This window comes from Hylobates moloch, unplaced genomic scaffold (assembly GCF_009828535.3).
Source record: "Hylobates moloch isolate HMO894 unplaced genomic scaffold, HMol_V3 SCAFFOLD_4, whole genome shotgun sequence".
NCBI lineage: Eukaryota > Metazoa > Chordata > Mammalia > Primates > Hylobatidae > Hylobates > Hylobates moloch.
The window spans coordinates 85973220-85991721 of NW_026652279.1; the positions used below are offsets into that span (position 1 = coordinate 85973220).

At 37.3% G+C, this 18502-nt stretch overlaps 1 protein-coding gene across 3 annotated transcripts in view; it reads right to left on the reverse strand.

The window, feature by feature from the left end:
* Window positions 1–18502, reverse strand: part of NBEA (neurobeachin) — a 736578-nt gene that overhangs the window by 679902 nt on the left and 38174 nt on the right. The window lies entirely within an intron of this gene.

The window sequence follows — 18502 nt, forward strand, 5'->3', positions numbered from 1 at the left end:
AATTGAACCAGCAAGTGAACAAGCTATTTCATGTGCTGCTAACGGGTAGAATATTGCTGTAGTCCACACATATAAACACATTTAAGTACTTGCCATTTGTGTTTAAAGATGATACTAGCAACTCATCTGTGGCTACTGACAAAAAGAATAAACTCCACTTTGGTTTTTCTGAATTTTGCATTTATTCTATCACTAAAATATTATTTTCCCATTACCCTCATTTCATCATCATTTTTGTATGTACTCATACGGGCAATTCTCTTTATTCCCCATCCTCTGCTTACAGTAACATTACCTAAGCAACAGGATAGTAACAAACTCAAACTCTCTATCTCTATTAAAATAGTCAGTTCTGGCCCACTGCCAGTTTTCCTTGTTTGGAAGCCTTTTAAATGTTCATCTTTGTGACCATTTGAAACCTCATGTATACTAAGAAATGAAACTAACAAAATAAGCTGATAAATTGATATCAGCTTGCTTATTCATTCCATGGTGAAACGTCCAGGTAAGAAGAGGAATCCACTTTTACTCTGGCAAAAAGAAAACAGAGGATTCGGGCCAAGATGGCCAACGAGAAGCAGCAATGGTGCATGGCTCTCACAGACAGGAATCAAAGGGGCAAGTAAATACAGTAAGTACCTTTAACTGAAACATCCAGGTACTTGCATTGGGACTAATCAAGAAAGCAACTCAACCCATAAAGAACAATGAAAAGCAGATAGGATGACAGCCCACCTGAGAGTGACACAAAGCCAGAGGAACGTCCCCCACCAAGTGAAGTGGTGAGTGAATGTGCAACCCCAGGAAACCATGCTTCCTCCACGGATCTTTGCAACCCTCAGGTCAGGAGATCCCTTCATGAACCCACTCCAGCAGGGCCTTCAGTCTGACACAAAGAGCTGTGTGGAGTCTCAGCAGAGCAGCCACTCAGACAGGCAGAGGGGCCCAGGAGTTTTACAGACTCTGGCTCTGGGTATCCTGGCAAAAGTGACTGCAACTTCAGCAAGGCAGGAGGTTGGACTTCCATACATACCCCTGGGAAGGGGGCTGAGTCCAGGGAACCAGGCAGTAACAGTCTGCGGACCCCACTTCCATGGCACCACACAGGATAAGACCCACTGGCTTGGAATTCCAGCTAAACAGGGGCAACAGTGTCACCCCTACCTGGGATGGAGTTCCTGTGCGGAGTAGGGGCCACCATCTTTGCTGTTTGGATGACTCAGCTGTTCCAGCCTGCAGGCCCTGGAGAGTCCAAACCAACCTAGGCCGGAAGGAATCCCCCAGCACAGCACAGCTCCTCTACCAAAACGTGACCAGACTGATCCATTCTTCATCACTGGGCATGATCTCGCAAGGGGGACCTCCAGACACCCTCGCGAATGTTCTCTGGCCAACAAAGATTTGGAAACTTCCTGGGACAGAGATCCCAGAGGGAGGGGCAGGCTGCCATCTTTGCTATTTGGGCAACTTAGCCATTCTAGCATCTAGGTTTTAGAGAGCCCAAGCCAACTAGAGGCAGAAGTGGTACTCCAGCACAGCGCAGCTGCTCTATGAAAGTGTGGCCAGGCTGCTTCCTTAGCAGGTCTCCAATTCTGTTCCTCCTGACTGGACGAGACCTGCCAGTCAGGATCTCCAGCCACCTCCTACAGGTATGTTTGGGCCAGGAACAAGTCCGTACCTCCCTGGGATGGAGCACCCAGAAGAAGGGGCAGGCTGCCATCTTTGCTGTTTCACAGCCTTCACTGGTGATACCTTCAGGTAGGTACTGGAAAATCTGAAATGACTAAGGACTGCATTGGCCCCCCAGCAAACTGCAACAGTCCTGTGGAAAAGCAGCCAGACTATTAAAAGAAAAAAAAAAATCCAAAGGTAAGCAACCTCAAAGATTTAAGGTAGCAAAGTCCACAAAGATGAGAAGGAATCAGCACAAGAACACTGAAAACTCAAAAAACTACAGTGCTCTCTTTCCTCCAAATGATCGCATCACTTCTGCAGCCAGGGTTTGGAACTGGGCTGATGCTGAGATGGCTGAAATGGCAGAAGTAGAATTCAGAATATGAACAAAAACCAGGCCAGTGTGGTGGCTCATGCCTGTAATCCCAGCACTTTGGGAGGCTGAGGCGGGTGGATCACTTGAGGCCAGGAGTTCAAGACCAGCCTGGCCAACATGGTGAAAACATGTTTCTACTAAAAAATACAAAAATGAGCCAGGCATGGTGGTGCGCACCTGTAGTCCCAGCTACTTGGGAGGCTGAGGCAAGAGAATTGCTTGAACCTGGGAGGCAGAGGTTGCAGTGAGCCAAGATCGCACTACTGCACTCCAGACTGGGCAACAGAGCAAGACTCCACCTCAAAAAAAAAAAAAAAAACACTTTACTGAGCTAAAGGAGCATATTGCAACCCAATGGAAGGAAGCTAAAAATCATGATAAAACATTGCAGGAGCTTCAGACCCACAGAGAAGAACATAACTGACCTGATAGAGCTGAAAAACACAATACGAGAATTTCATAATGCAATCACAAGTATTCATAGCATAATAACAATAGATCAAGCAGAGAAAAGAATCTCAGAGCTTAAAAACTACTCTTTTGAAATAAGACAGGCAGACAAGAATAGAGAAAAAGAATGAAAAAGAATAAACAAAACCTCCAAGAAATATGGGACTGTGTAAGAAACTGAATCTAAAACTGATTGCTGTACCTGAAAGAGATGGGAAGCATGGAACCAAGTTGGAAAACATATTTCAGGATACCATCCACAAGAACTTCCCCAACCTAGCTAGACAGACCAACACTCAAATTCAGGAAATGCAGAGAACCCCAGTAAGATACTCCACAAGACCATCCCCAAGACACATAATCATCAGATTTTCCAAGGTTGAAATGACAGAAAAAAAAATGTTAAGAGCAGCTAGAGAGAAAGGCCAGGTCACCTACAAAGGGAACACCATCCAAGTAACAGCAGACCTCTCAGCTGAAACCTGTAAGCCAGAAGAGATTGGGGCCCCAATATTCAACATTCTTAAAGAAAAGAAATTCCAACCCAGAATTTTGTATCCAGGCAAATGAAGGTTCAATAAGCAAAGGAGAAATAAGATCCTTTTTAGACAAGCAAATGCTGAAGGAATTTGTTACCACCAGACCTGCCTTACAAGGGCTCCTGAAGGAAGCATTACATATGGAATGGAAAGACAAGCCACTACAAAAACACACTGAAATACACAGGCCAGTGACACTCTAAAGGAATCACATAAAAAGTCTGCAAAATACCCAGCTAGCATCATGTTGACAGGATCAAATCCACACATATCAATACTAACCTTAAATGTAAATGGACTAAATGCCCCAATTAAAAGACACAGAGTAGGCCAGGCACGGTGGCTCATGCCTGTAATCCGAGCACTTTGGGAGGCCGAGCGGGGAGGATCACGAGGTCAGGAGATCTAGACCATCCTGGCTAACACAGTGAAACCTCGTCTCTACTAAAAATGCAAAACATTAGCCAGGTGTGGTGGGAGGCACCTGTAGTCCCAGCTACTCAGGAGGTTGAGGCAGGAGAATGACGTGAACCCGCGAGGCAGAGGTTGCAGTGAGCTGAGACAGCGCCACTGCACTCCAGCCTGGGCGAGAGAGCAAGACTCCATCTTAAAAAAAAAAAGACACAGAGTAGCAAGCTAGATAAAGAAACAGACTCACTCCTATGCTGTCTTCAACAGACACACATGCAATGATATACATAGGCTCAAAATAAAGGGATGGAAGGAAATCTACCAAGCAAATGGAAAACAGAAAAAAAGTAGGGGTTACAATACTAGTTTCTGACCAAACAGACTTTAAAGCAACAAAGATCAAAAAAGACAAAGGGCATTACATAATGGTAAAGAATTCAACTCAACAAGAGCTAATTATCCTAAATATATATATATGCACCCAATACAGGAGCACCCAGATTCATAAAGCAAGTTCTTACTTAAGAGACCTCCAAACAGACTTAGACTCCTACACAGTAATAGTGGGAGACTTTAATACCCCAATGAAAATACTAAACAGATGATCAACATAGGTAATTAACAAAGATATGATGCAGGACCTGAACTCGGCCCCGATCAAATGGACCTGATAGAAACCTACAGATGTCTTCACCCCAAAATAACAGAATAATATATTCTTCTCATCACCACATGGCACTCTACAATCGATCACATAATCAGAAGTAAAGCACTCTTTAGCAAATGCAAAAGAATTGAAATCGTAACAGTCTCTCAGACCACAGCGCAATCAAATTAGAACTCAAGACTAAGAAATTCACTCAAAACCATACAATTACATGGAAACTGAATACCCTGGTCCTAAATGACTTTTAGGTAAATAATAAAATTAAAGCTGAAATCAAGACATTCTTTGAAACAATGAGAACAACGATACAAGGTACCAGAATCTCTGGGACATAGTTAAGGCAGTGTTAAGAGAGAAATTTATAACACTAAATGCCTATATTAAAAAATTAGAGAGATCTCAAGTTAACAACCTAACATCACAACTAAAAGAACTAGAGAACCAAGAGTAAACAAATCCCAAAGCTATCAGAAGACAGGAAATAACCAAAATCAGAGCTGAACCGAAGGAGGTAGAGACATGAAAAACGATTCATAGGATCAACAAATCCCGGAGCTGATTTTTTGAAAAAAATAATAAAATACATAAACTGTTAGCTAGACTAGTAAGGAAGAAATGAGAGAAGATTCAAATAAAATCAGAAATGGTAAGGGGAATACTCCACAGAAATACAAACAACCATCAGAGAATATTATAAACACCTCTATGCATATAAACTTAAAAATGTAGAAAAAAAATGGATAAATTCCTGAACACATATATCCTGCCAAGACTGAACCAAGAAGAAACTGAATCCCTGAACTGACCAATAATGAGTTCTGAAATTGAGGCAGTAATAGCCTACTAACCAAAAAAAGCCCAGGGCCAGACAGATTCACAGCTGAATTCTACCAGATGTGCAAAGAAGAGCTAGTACCATTCCTATTGAAACTATTCCAAAAAATTGAAAAGGAGGGACTCCTCCCTAAGTCATTCTATGAGACCAGCATCATCCTGATACAAAAAAATAAGAAAAGAAAAATTCAAGCTGATATCCTTGATGAATATCAATGCAAAAATCCTCAACAAAATACTGCCAAACTGAATCCAGCAGCACATCAACAAACTTATTCATCACCACAATCAAGTAGGCTTCATCCCCAGGATACAAGGTTGGCTCAACATAAAAAAATCAATAAATGTGACTCATCACATAAACAGAACTAAAGACAAAAACCACATGATTATCTCAATAGATGCAGAAAACGCTTTCAATAAAATTCAACATCCCTTCAGGTTAAAAATTCTCAATAACCTAGGTATTGAAGAAATATACCTCAAAATAATAAGAGCCATCTATGACAAACCCACAGCCAACATCATACTGAATGGGCAAAAGCTGGAAGTATTCCCCTTGAAAACTGGCACAAGACAAGGATGCCCTCTTTCACCACTCCTATTCAGCAGGGCAATCAGGCAAGAGAGATAAATAAAGGGCATTCAGATAGGAAGAGAGGAAGTCAAACTAACCCTGTTTGCAGGTGACATGATCCTGTATCTAGAAAACCCCATCATCTTAGCCCAAAAGCTTCTTATGCTGATAAACAACTACAGGGAAGTCTTAGGATACAAAATAATGTACAAAAATTGCTAGCGTTCCTATAAACCAACAGCAGTCCCACTGAGAGCCAAACCACAAACAAACTCCCACTCACAATTGCCACAAAACGAATAAATTACCTGGGAATACAGCTAACTAGGGGGGTGAAGGATCTCTACAGGGAGAACTACAAACCACTGCTCAAAGAAATCAGAGATGACACAAACAAATAGAAAAACATTCCATGCTCATAGATAGGAAAAATCAGTATCATTAAAATGACCATACCGCCCAAAGTAATATACAGATTCAATGCTATTCGCATTAAACTACCATTGACAGTCTTCACAGAACCAGAAAAAAAACTATTTTTAAATTCATATGGAACCAAAAAAGAGCCCGAATAGCCAGAGGAATCCTAAGCAAAAAGAACAAAGCTAGAGGCATCACGCTACCCAACTTAACTATAATACAGAGCTACATTAACCAAAACAGCATGGTGTTGGCACAAGAACAGACACACAGACCAACAGAACAAAGAACCCAGAAATATGATGCACACCTACCACTATCTGATCTTCAACAAACCTGACAAAAACAAGCAATGGGGAAAGGATTCCCTATTCAATAAATGGTGCTGAGATAACTAGCTAGCCATATGCAGAAGATTGAAACTGGACTCCTTCCTTTTACCATATGCAAAAATAAACTCAAGATGTATTAAAAACTTAAATATAAAACACAAAATTATAAAAACCGTGAAAGACAACCTAGGCGATACCATTCGGGACATAGGCACGGGCAAAGATTTCATGATGATGACACCAAAAGCAACTGAAACAAAAGCAAAAACTGACAAATAGGATCTAATTAAACTAAAGAGCTTCTGCAGAGCAAAAGAAACTTATCAACAGGGTAAACAGACAACCTACGGAATGGGAGAAAATTTTACAAACCATGCATCTTACAAAGGTCTCATATCCAGCATCTATAAGCCACTTAAACAAATTTACAAGGAAAAAAAGCAAACAATGCCATTAAAAAATGGGCAAAGGACATGAACAGACACTTCTCAAAAGAAGACATACATGTGCCCAACAATCATATGAAAAAAAGCTCAGCATCACTGATCATGAGAGAAATGCAAACAAAACCACAATGAGATACAATCTCACACCAGGCAGAATGGCTATGACTAAAAAGTCAAAAACCAACAGATGCTGGCAAGGTTGTGGAGAAAAAGAAATGCTTATACACTGTTGGTGGTAGTGCAGATTAGTTCAACCATTGTAGAAAATAGTGCAATGATTTCTCAAAGACCTAAAGACAGAAATACCATTGGGACCCAGCAATCCCATTACTGGGTATATACCCAAAGGAATATACATCATTCCATTACAGAGGCACATGCATGCATACGTTCACTGCAGCACTATTCACAACAGCAAAGACATGGAATTAACCTCAATACATATCAATGATAGACTGGATAAAAAAACATGGTACATATAGAGCATGAAATATTATGCAGCCATAAAAAAGAATGAGATAATGTCCTTTGCAGACACATAGATGGAGCTGGAGGCCATTATCCTGAGCAAACTAACACAGAAAACAAAATACTGTATGTTCTCACTTGTAAGTGGGAGCTAAATGGTAAGAATACAGACACATGGAGGGGAACAACACACACTGGGCCTACCAGAGGGTCAAGGGTGGGAGGATCAAAAAGAATAACTAATGGCTAGTAGGCTAATACCTAGGTGATGAAATAAACTGCACAACAAACCCCCATGACACATATTTACCTATGTAAAAAAACATCTCCCAAAAGCACTCTACCTGTACACGTACCCCTGAACTTAAAAGTTAAAAAATAAAAAGTAAAACCATCAAGCCAGAAAAAAAAGAAAAAACAGAAACCAAAAAATGTTAGGTTTTTCTTTAAAAAACCAAAAAATTTTAAATGTTCATACTTTAAGCTATTACACAGCAGTAAGTGTCGAATTTCTAATCCCTCACTGGACAGCTCTCAGAATGTGAAACCTGCCTAGTCACAGGCCCATTAAGTCAGGGGAATAAAACTCCAACCCAAGGCTATAATTCCTTTCACTATTTTGAAAACAAGAGTGGGATGCAAAATATAAATGACAGAAGGTAAACAGCATTCTCAACAAAAACATCACTAATCAAGGAATGTGATAAAAGTCATGATCACTCAGGAGAATAAAGCCTACCAGCTGTGATCCAGTAGGTAGTTTTCAAGCCCACCTACTGGAGTAAGAGGCACAAAGAGGACTTAACTGAAGTCCTTCTCAATTTGATATTAAAACACATTAATAATCAATTGATAATAATTGATATTAAAACTAATAATCACAGCACGTGTTAAAAAAAGTTCCTTACTCTCATAGCACCTTAAAAAAAATCTATTAGTGCTACTAAAAATAAATTTTTAAAATTCTATAAAATAGTATCCTATCAGCAAAAGGTTTAAAATAAACAGAAGAAACAGTTCAAATGTCACATTCTTTCAGCAGTTTTTCACATTTTTTTAAAGCAAGCGTCTGCAAACTACTACCTAAAGGTCAGTTCTAGCTCAATGTCTTATTGTAAATAAAGTTTTATTATACGGCCATTGACCATTCATTTACATATCAGTAATGGCTGCCTATCATATAATTTAAAATATATATTTGGTCTTTGCCCCCAGTTCCTGGCACAGAACTTCAAAAATCTTTAGAATGTCCTGGGTGATAAGAGTGTCCTTGGCTATTCATAACAAGACCCTTTTGACCATAGCTGAGCTCATGCTAACAAGGAACTCATGTTGGGGCCCTTAGATAGTTTCAAGGGAAGGGCCAGCCAAGTCAAAAAAACTAAGCAAGTGAATAGAAGGGTGGTACTTGAGTTCAATTATGTGGCCCATAAATCAGGCCACATAATTGAAGCCTTGATAAGAACTCAAACAACGAGGTCCAGGAAGCTTCTCGGTTGGTGAACATTATCAATCTGCTGGGAGGGTGGCGTGCCCAGCAAGGGCATGGAAGCTCTATAGCCCACTCCCTCTCAGTGCCTTGCTTATACATTTCTTCCATTTGGCTGTTCCTAAGCTGTTTCCTTTATAATAAAACTGTAATTGTAAGTGTAGCACTTTCCTAAACTCTGAGTCATTCTAGTGATTACAGAACCTGAGGGAAGTTGTGGGAACCTCTGAATTTGTGGTCAGTTGAGCAGAAGTGCAGGTAGCCTATTTCAGGCTGGCATCTGAAATGGAAGCAGTCTTGTGGGACTGGCTCCTTAACTTGTGGAGTCTGTACTAACTTTCAATTAGTGTCAGAATTGAAGGATTTTTGCCTCTAATTTAAGAGGTTTGCACTAACTCTATGTTGTATCAGGATTGAATTTTAGGACACTTAATTAGTGCCAGAGAATTGGTGTTGAAAAATGATGTATTTTCATTTACATGGCTGCCTTTCCACTACAACTGCAGGGTGAGTAGTTGTAATAGACACCATATGGCCCACAAAGCCTAAAATACTTGGATCTTTATAGAAAATGTTTGCTTACCTATGTTCTAGAGAGTCTTTCACAGCCTCCTGTTTCACACATTTTTGGTCCATATCTCTAACACACTACCGATTTATGTATTTACATTTATATGTATTTACTTTTCTATCTTTTCCAGGATATTACTACTTGAAGACAAAAACAGTCTCATTAATCATTATAGCCTTAGCATCAAATCCTTGGCATATGGTTGACAACAGCTTAATAAAACATCTATTCCAAAAAGAGGCTTCTTAAAGTATGTTTCTATTGCACTGCTTCTTATCTACTACTTTGACTAGGCCTCAGTTTTGCTTTTAAAAAAAAAGGTAAAAGAAAAAAAATAGTGCTTAAAAAACATAATTATTAACATGTTAAAGCCTACAAAAACCACAGATATCTAACTCAACCTTCATTTTCAGTCAGGAAAATAAGGCCTAGAAGATTTAATTCAGTTGCCCGACTAATCAGTAGCAAAGACACAATTAGAATCCAAGTTCAAAATTAATAATCTTTTCACTAACAATAACAAACCTTTCTAACACCAAAAATGAAAAGTAATATAAATAAAATTAAGCTTTGTTCAAAATATCTTCCAAAAGCACTCTACATTCAGGCTACTCAGAGTGCCAGCCAATGAGGAGATGGAAGTAAAATATGAATCGACATTCTGCTTCATCAAGAAAGTCTTGTTATAAGAAAAAAAAAAGAAAGGTTAGTTGAAAGAAATAGTGTACTTAGCACAGATGATTTGCATTCTGGCACAAGTTCCTTATCTCCTCTCAGAACAGCAAATATTTCACGAATATGCAAACCTCATCTGTGGACCACATTTTGACTAATAAATGTGCTAAATGAACATGCAGTATAGTAGCAGAAACAATAATATAATGATCTGTTGTATACAGAATTCTCTCATATATACAGTTTCCACTTATGAGGTAAATAAAAGGAAAAATAACATCATTTACCTCATTTTCATATATGTGAGAATATACAGGTACACACACATAGAGAGAGAGAGAGAGAAAAACACAGGCTCAGAGATATGTAACACAGTTGAAGGTCACAAAGCCACCAAAAGACAGACCAGGATTTGAATTCAGATTAGTCATACCACAAAGGCCAAGTTATTTACAGAAAACCAGGACACAAAAACTGATTGGATTCAAATAGTATTTATTCATTAATCCTATAAATATAAATGTAGAGAGTCAAGTACATCAGCTTATAGTTATAAAAGACCTAAGAGAAGCAAGCACAAGTTGCAGCTAGAAAGAAGCACCCCCAACTTATATATACTTCGCTACAGAAGAGGCTGTGCTCTCTGACCAGTCCCGTTTCACGAAAAGAAATAAAAGAAACACTGAAAGGATAAGAGGACACTACTCTATCCAATCAGATGAATCTACATGCAATGGGCACACAACTTTACTCACGCCACTCTCTTATAAAAGCCTCTTGCTCCATATTCCCCAAAGTTCTTAGCTTCAAATTTCACCAAACTTCATTTTTCTTATATAAAAATGGGAATACAAATGCCTATGTCATAAAGTTATTAATTCAGAATACTATATTTCCTTTTTCCAAGAAACATTTTTTCATATTTTAACATTTCTGAAATAAACATGTTAACTCATAATTGATGTATACCTTTAATGTAACAGTGTTTCTTCTCCTGAAGAGCTCCTACTAATATTAAACCAAAACAGTCAACAGCCTAGCAACACACCTTACAAAAACTTGTAACTACATTATCATTTTATTACATTCGGTACAAACAAGCAACAACAGATAATTCTGGTTTTGGAAACAACTGTTTTCCAGAACTTTTAGTTATGTGTTTATATATAAATATACACATTTAATGCATTATCTTTATTTCTCCTCCTCCCACCCCTTGTCATCTAGGAGACCTTGATCATGGCAACTGCAGTTTTGCTAACCATGTGCATTTGCCAACCATGTGACTCCTGAGGTTGAGAGATAGATGTGAGTTAAACAAGGATCCATAAAAAAGTATAGAAGCTAAATCTAAAGAATAGGTATGAATTTTCTGGGAAAGAAAAACATTTCTAAGAAGAAAACACTATTTAGAATACACTGTGCCAATTCAAATCTCCTTATCTGGAATGCCCTCACTCCACCAGTCTACTATGTAAACTGCAGCTGACCCTTTCAAGCCAATCTCAGGGGAATCCTCCACCTTAATGTCTTTCCCAACTGCTTCAAATAGATCATCGCTTTCTTCTCTGTGATACTGTGGTATCTAATACACATTTTCACTCAAAGTCACAAGCAAAGAAAGGGCAGAGCCAGGATTTTCTGACTAGTCCTACCACAAAGGCCTGAACACACTATTTAGTATTTTTTAATTTACACATTAGTCTCTCATTAGAACTTGAAATCCTTAAAGATAAGAATCATCTTCCCAATCCTGTTCTGTCCTCAGAGTTGGGCATACCATCCCTATGCTATGCTACCATCAACTACCTAGAAATAGAAGTATGTTTAAACTAATCTGCTTCTCCTCACCAAAAGGTCTTTATAGTTCTGTCAGGGTTTAAAACCATACAAGAATGCTGCTGACATATACTATATAATGTTAATGGAAGACCATAATATGTATCACCAAGTCTGAAAAAATAGACAAATAAGCAAATTTACAGTAGCTAGTTTCCTAGATAAGTCGTTCCTAGAACACTTCTGTGTTGGGTCCTCTACTCTAGGCACTGCTATGGAGCACCAAAATGATAGTCACCACAATAATCCTTTCCCCACTCACTGTTTCTATTGCCCTCTGTTCCTAATTCTGCTCCAGTATTAACTTGATCCAGCTGGGATCAAGCACGTACCTACTAATGAACCCAGAGACATAGATAACGTTCTCCCCCTGCTCTTCCCTTTGTAGCCCTGCTCCTTCTGGCCCATTGTCATTTAAACTCTAGTTAGCAAAACACAAATAGGTATCTGCAGATTCTCTTGAGGACAGTCCGAGTCCACCTGTAAACAACTCTTTTTTGGTCTTTTGGGCCCCAACATCACTCTCAATAGTGCAAAGACAGAAACAAACCAACCTTGAATTGTGTGTTAGTAAGTAATCAATAAAATATTTCCTAAATGGAACTAATGAACATGTGCAACCCCAAGGAGCCATAAGAATAATTAAATTCCAGAAAATAAGTGTAGTAGTTTATTATGACTAAAGAGTGTAGAGCTATGAGAAAAAATAAAATGTCACTAGAAAGACACGCAGGGGCAAATTATGGCATGCTTTGTATATCATGCTACTGAATTAGCATTTATGTGCCAAGTGAAGATGCTGAGTGATTTTGTGCCTGGGTAAGCAAACAGATTCTTGAGGGCTTCAAGAATCAAAGCTTCAATATATTTAAACATCCAAAGCTCAGTGTGCCGAATGCTTGCCATAGTAAACACGATAGTTACCACAAAAGCTATCAACATGTGATGCTATTTCCATATCTTAATTTCAATCAGAGTACAGCTTGGATTTGAGACAGCTGCAAGTTAAATTCCTAAGAATTCTAAAAAACAGGCAGTAAGCATAGCAAGTACTGCCTGTGTCTGAAGCTTAATTTAACAGTTATTTGGCTATGAAATCTTGGAAAAATTATTTCACTTTCTTTAACCTTTAGTTCCCTCATCTATAAAACTACCAAAGTCGCAGGGTAAAGCATTTAGCAAAATGCCTGGTACCTAATATGAGCTTAACAGAGGTTTATTATTATTATTATTATTGATATTAATAAAGAAAAGTAAGACCTAGATTTTCTACAAACATTGCAGCATATATTTTTAAAAGGTGTTTTCTTTTAATTAGCTGGAGTCAAAACTATTTGGGCTTTTCCGGTGATACTACTGAATCAACAGTGCCTTTGGATGCACAGATGAAGGCACGTGAGAATAAAAATACATAAGGGGGGAAAAAAGAAAAGAGTAGAAGCATGGAAAAGGATGAAATAATTCAAAGTAAAAAAGCAATGGGTTTACAAAATAGAAAACAGTGTCATTTTTACGTGTCATTTTTACAGGAATTTAAGTAAAGCATTACTAATAAAAGATCTTACATTTTTATCACTATCACTCATTTCACCCTTATTTTCACTTAGTTAAGACCAGCTGTTACAGGCTGCACTGTATCCCCCCAAAAATTCATATGCTAAAGGTGAGGACTTCAACATTATGAATTTTGGGGGGGAATACAGTACAGCCTAATGGCACTGCATTTGGAGATAGAACCTTTAAAGAGATGTCAGATAAAATGAGATCATATGGATAGGCCCTAATCTAATCTAACTGATGTCCACATAAGAACAGGAGATTAGGACATAGACACACAAAGGAAAGCACATATGAAGACACAAGGAAAAGACGGCCATCTGTAGGCCAAGGAGAAAGGTTCAGAAGAAACCAGTTCTGTGGCCACTAGAACTGTGAGAAAATAAATTACAATTGTTTAAGCCACCCAGTGTGCAGTATGTGTCATGACACCTCCAGCAAACTAATACACCAGCCAAACCCCAGAGACTCGTGTTAATATAACCAAAGAGATCATTGCTAGACTAGAAAATCAGAGACCTGAAATCCAGTTCTACAGTATGGCAACTAAAATCTGAGTATCCCACATTAAATCAGTAATTCCTCTGTGCCTAGGTTTCCACATCTGAAAAACTAAATAATCTTTAAAATCTTATCAAGCACCAGCATTCTGGAGTTCCAGTATTCAATTCAGAGTCCTGTTTAAAATATGGTGCCCCTGACAGTTAATATACAAAGTAGCAATCTAAATACCAGAAGAGAGACTGTTCTGATAAGTAAATCTTCACAAAACACATCTTCTGCTTTCCAGGTAAAGGTAGAATTCCTTCTTGATTTCTGGTTTCAATAAGCAGGGAATACAGGAATTTCTGTCAAAAGTGTACATTCACTTATATATATTTTTATAGAGCTCACAAAAGGCAGTTGTTTATTTCACTAAGAAACACAATACAGCAAATAATATATAAAAACATGTTGGGAATAAGAGTACTCTCATTGTACTTTAAACAAACTCCAACATTTTATTCTAATAATTGTTTCCTCAACTCTATAACAAGGTTTTCAATTTTCCTTTCAAAGTATTTGCTGACAATAAAATGTATTTTAATTTGTTGCCGTATTGATTTCCATGAATTATTTAAGCATTTTTTACCAGAGTAGGGAGAACAAGTTTTTCCCCAGTGGTTTGTGGTTTTTAAATTGTTGCTATTAAGTCAATGCATCTGTTAGGATGAGGTTTACTGACATATAACCAGAAAACCCAAAGTATGAATGACTTGAACAACATAAAGGTTATGTGTGTGTATATACACACACATATGTACCCACATACGCACACACAGAGAGAAAAAGAGGGCATGCTAGAGTATCTTTTAGCTTCTTTTTATACTTCTAATGGTTTATCTAATTTAAAAATCTTAAAAATTTCAGAAATCTCCAGACCACTGATAGCTAATAAAAATACAGCGCAAGTCACAGATACAAGCCATATATGTAACTTCAAATTTTCTATTAGCCACATGAAAAGAAAAATGTAAAATAAAACAGGTGTGAAATTAACTTATATTTTATTAACTCAGTACATATACCCAAATATGTAAAATATCATTTCAAAATGTAGTAAATATTATTAAATTATTGAGATATTTTACATTTTGTTTTACACCTAGCCCTCAAAATTAAGTGTGCATTTTATATTCTAAGGACATTTTAAATGCTCACTAGCCATATGTGTGGCTAGTGGCCGCCATGCTGGATCACACAACTGTAGCCAGATCCAGCCTCTAGCCATCTTTCAAAACTCAACTCAAGCTTCATCACCTTTATAAAGACTTACCTTGACTTACTTCGTAGATTTCTTTTTTCAGTGTAGCCCACAATACCCGAATTGATTTCTATGATGGAATTTACACATCTCATTGCCCATATTTGTCACCCTCTACAACTCTATGAACTCCAGGGCAGAGACCTTATCATGATCATCGTATCCTAAGTGCCTAGCTTTACATATAGTAAGTAATCAATTAAAGTTTGTGGGATAAAATGGATATGTGACCAGATATGAAGTTAGATTGAAAATGAATATACATATTTAGATCCAATAGACTGGTATTTATATGGGGGTGGGTGCAGGAGGAGGGGAAGCCACGAAATAGCTAGGAGCAAAAGAATAGATCATCTGTGAGCTAAATATAGTAACCCACACTGAATAATTGAGTCAAAACCGGACAATGATATAATTTAATAACTTATGAGTGTATGTTAAACATTAATATCTGATCATGTCCTGATAATAATATAAAGCAAAACTTTTATAAGACTTGTGGCTTCTTCTCAGGAATAAGCTACGTTAATAGAGTCCCTCTTTAACAACTAATAACATGCCACAAGTGTGACACATCTAATTATTAAATTTTATTCCCATAAACAATCTTCCCACTAATACAGCTCTAATCTTTTTATATACACAGATAACAAATTAAGGTTCTAAAATACAAAATGTACACCGATCCAAAACTACAACCATTCGTTAATTGGAATTCAAATCTCTGTTGTAAATATCTATATCTCATATTTTCCAGGCAGGTCATCTTCAATTTATTTCAGAGTTTAGCAGCATAATTTTTCAATGTAATTGGGTTCAGCTGTCACACTGAGTGACAGTTTGTCATACAGTAACTAAAATATATTAGTTTATCTTTCAGAGTGCACATCATTAATAAGGTTAAACATTATTTCTAGGATAAAATACAGTCATCCATCGCTTAACAACAGAGATCCATTTTGAGAAATGTGTCATTAAGTGATTTTGTTGTTGTACAAATATCAGAGTGTACTTAGACAAACTTAGGTGGTATAGCCCACACACACAGGCTCTATGGTATGGCCTATTGTTCCTAGGCTACAAACCTGCACAGCATGTTACTGTATTGCATAAACAATTATAATTCAATAGTATTAATATATCCAAACATATCTAGACATAGAAAAGGTACAGTAAAAATATAGTATAAAAGATAAAACATGGTACACCTGTAGAGAACACTTAACATGAATGGAGCTTCCAAGACTGGAAGTTGCTCTGGGTGTGTCAGTGGTTGCGTGGTGAGTGAATGTGAAGGCCTAGGACATTACAATAACTACCACAGACTTTATAAAATGTATATACTTGGGCTACACTTAATTTACAAAAAAAAGTTTATTTCTTTAATATTAAAGTAACCTTAGCTTAATATAAACTTTTTTACTTTATAAACATTTTCATTTTTTTAACTTTTTGACTTTTATAATAATTAGCTTAAAACACAAACACATTGTATGACTATACAAAAATATTTTCTTTGTATCTTATTCTATAACCTTTTTCTATGTTTACCTTTTTTAACTTTTTAAACTTTTGTGTTAAAAACTAAGACACAAACACCCACATTAGCCTAAACCTACAAAGTGTCAGGATCTTCAGGAACACTGTCTTCCACCGCCACATCATGTCCCACTGAAAAGTCTTCAGGGGCAACAACACCCATGGAGCTGTCATCTCTTATCGTAACAATGCCTTCTTCTGGAATACCTCCTGCAAGACCTGCCTGAGGCTGTTTTACAGTTAAATTTTTTTTAAGCATGAGTTCATGCTAAAATAATGATAAAAAGTACAGTATAGCAAATACATAAACCAGTAACATAGCTGCTTATTATCAAGTATTATGTACTGTACATAACTGTATGTGCTATACCTTTATACAACTAGCAGTGCAATAGGTTTGTTTACACCACCATCACCACAGTGAATGACGCACTGTGCTATGACATTAAGATAGCTCTGACTGCACTAGGAGATAACAATTTTTCAGCTCCATCATAATCTTATGAGACCACCATTGTATATGTGGTCCATTGTAGACCAAAATGTCATTATGCAGCATCAGCAAATCTGACTAAAACCTATTTGCTCAACATACTCCCTATGACACTTATGTAAATGAGTACTTTCAAAGAGAAAAATGCTTCTTCACAGCTACTCAACAGACTCCTAAAATAAGTATGTCAGTCACCCTAAAAATGAATGCTTTTTTTTACCCTAAGGCCTGGATGAGAAACTGTTAACAGTTCAAAACAATTTTATGACCATTCCAGGAATCTTGAACTGCTACGTAATATTAATGAGGCCAAGGAAATGGAATTACATTGCCATTGGAATCTATACTTAGTATAGTCCAGTACTGAAAGACTGCACCTCCAATCCCACCCAAGCAGAGCTTCCTGTCTGCCAGGTGGATGACTTTAACAACAACAGCAATGAAACAAGCATGTGAACAGATGAACACCTACGAAAAAAGCATAAAATTCAACCTTAGAATATTTTATTCATAGAAATAGATACTCTAAAGAAATTTACAATATGAAAAGTCACATTTTGGTAAAAAATGAATCATTAAACCTCAACTCTTAAAAAACACAACAAATACACATAGCACTTCATAATTAGTTACTGTATTATTACATATAATACTATTTGACCTGGCTTCTAAGGTATTTTTTCTGTAACATACTTTCAATTTTTATTGCAGATTAATGGAAAACTATAGCTCAATTTGCAGAAAGGAAAAAACAATTCCTTTAGGAGGTGGTGAGGGGACAGGATATCCTTACAGAAGAAGAAAGGTTTGACATAATAGTGCTGCTATCAAAACAGTTAAGGAAAAATCCGTATTCATGGTGATCCTGATCTTAGAATACTGAACTGTATCAGACCAACTTGAATTTTCTTCTAAGTTTTAGCAAGCCATTTAACTCTACTTTGATAAACTATTGCAATTTTTGGAAATCAAATTTTATGAGACCACAAAAATTAGAAATAAGTTCCAAACACTCTGAGTTTACTTACTCTCATCCCTTCCTCCACCTTTTCTCTTATTCATTTTTCACAAATGCCCAGAGTTCTAGCTCCTACTCTCAAGGGCAGGCAGTAAAAACCAAAAGCACCTCTAGTCTCCCCAGGGCCTAAACTTACACCTATGCATTTAAACTATAACTCTATTCATGGTGTGAAATATCCTATTATTACCATTTCTTCAAATCCGGACCCAATTTTTAAAAAATTAATATGTATCGAATGTTTACTATATATCAGGCAACAATACCTGACTTTACCAGGCATTAGGGGGTCTCCTCCCATTGACGCTTCCCCCAGTCACAAC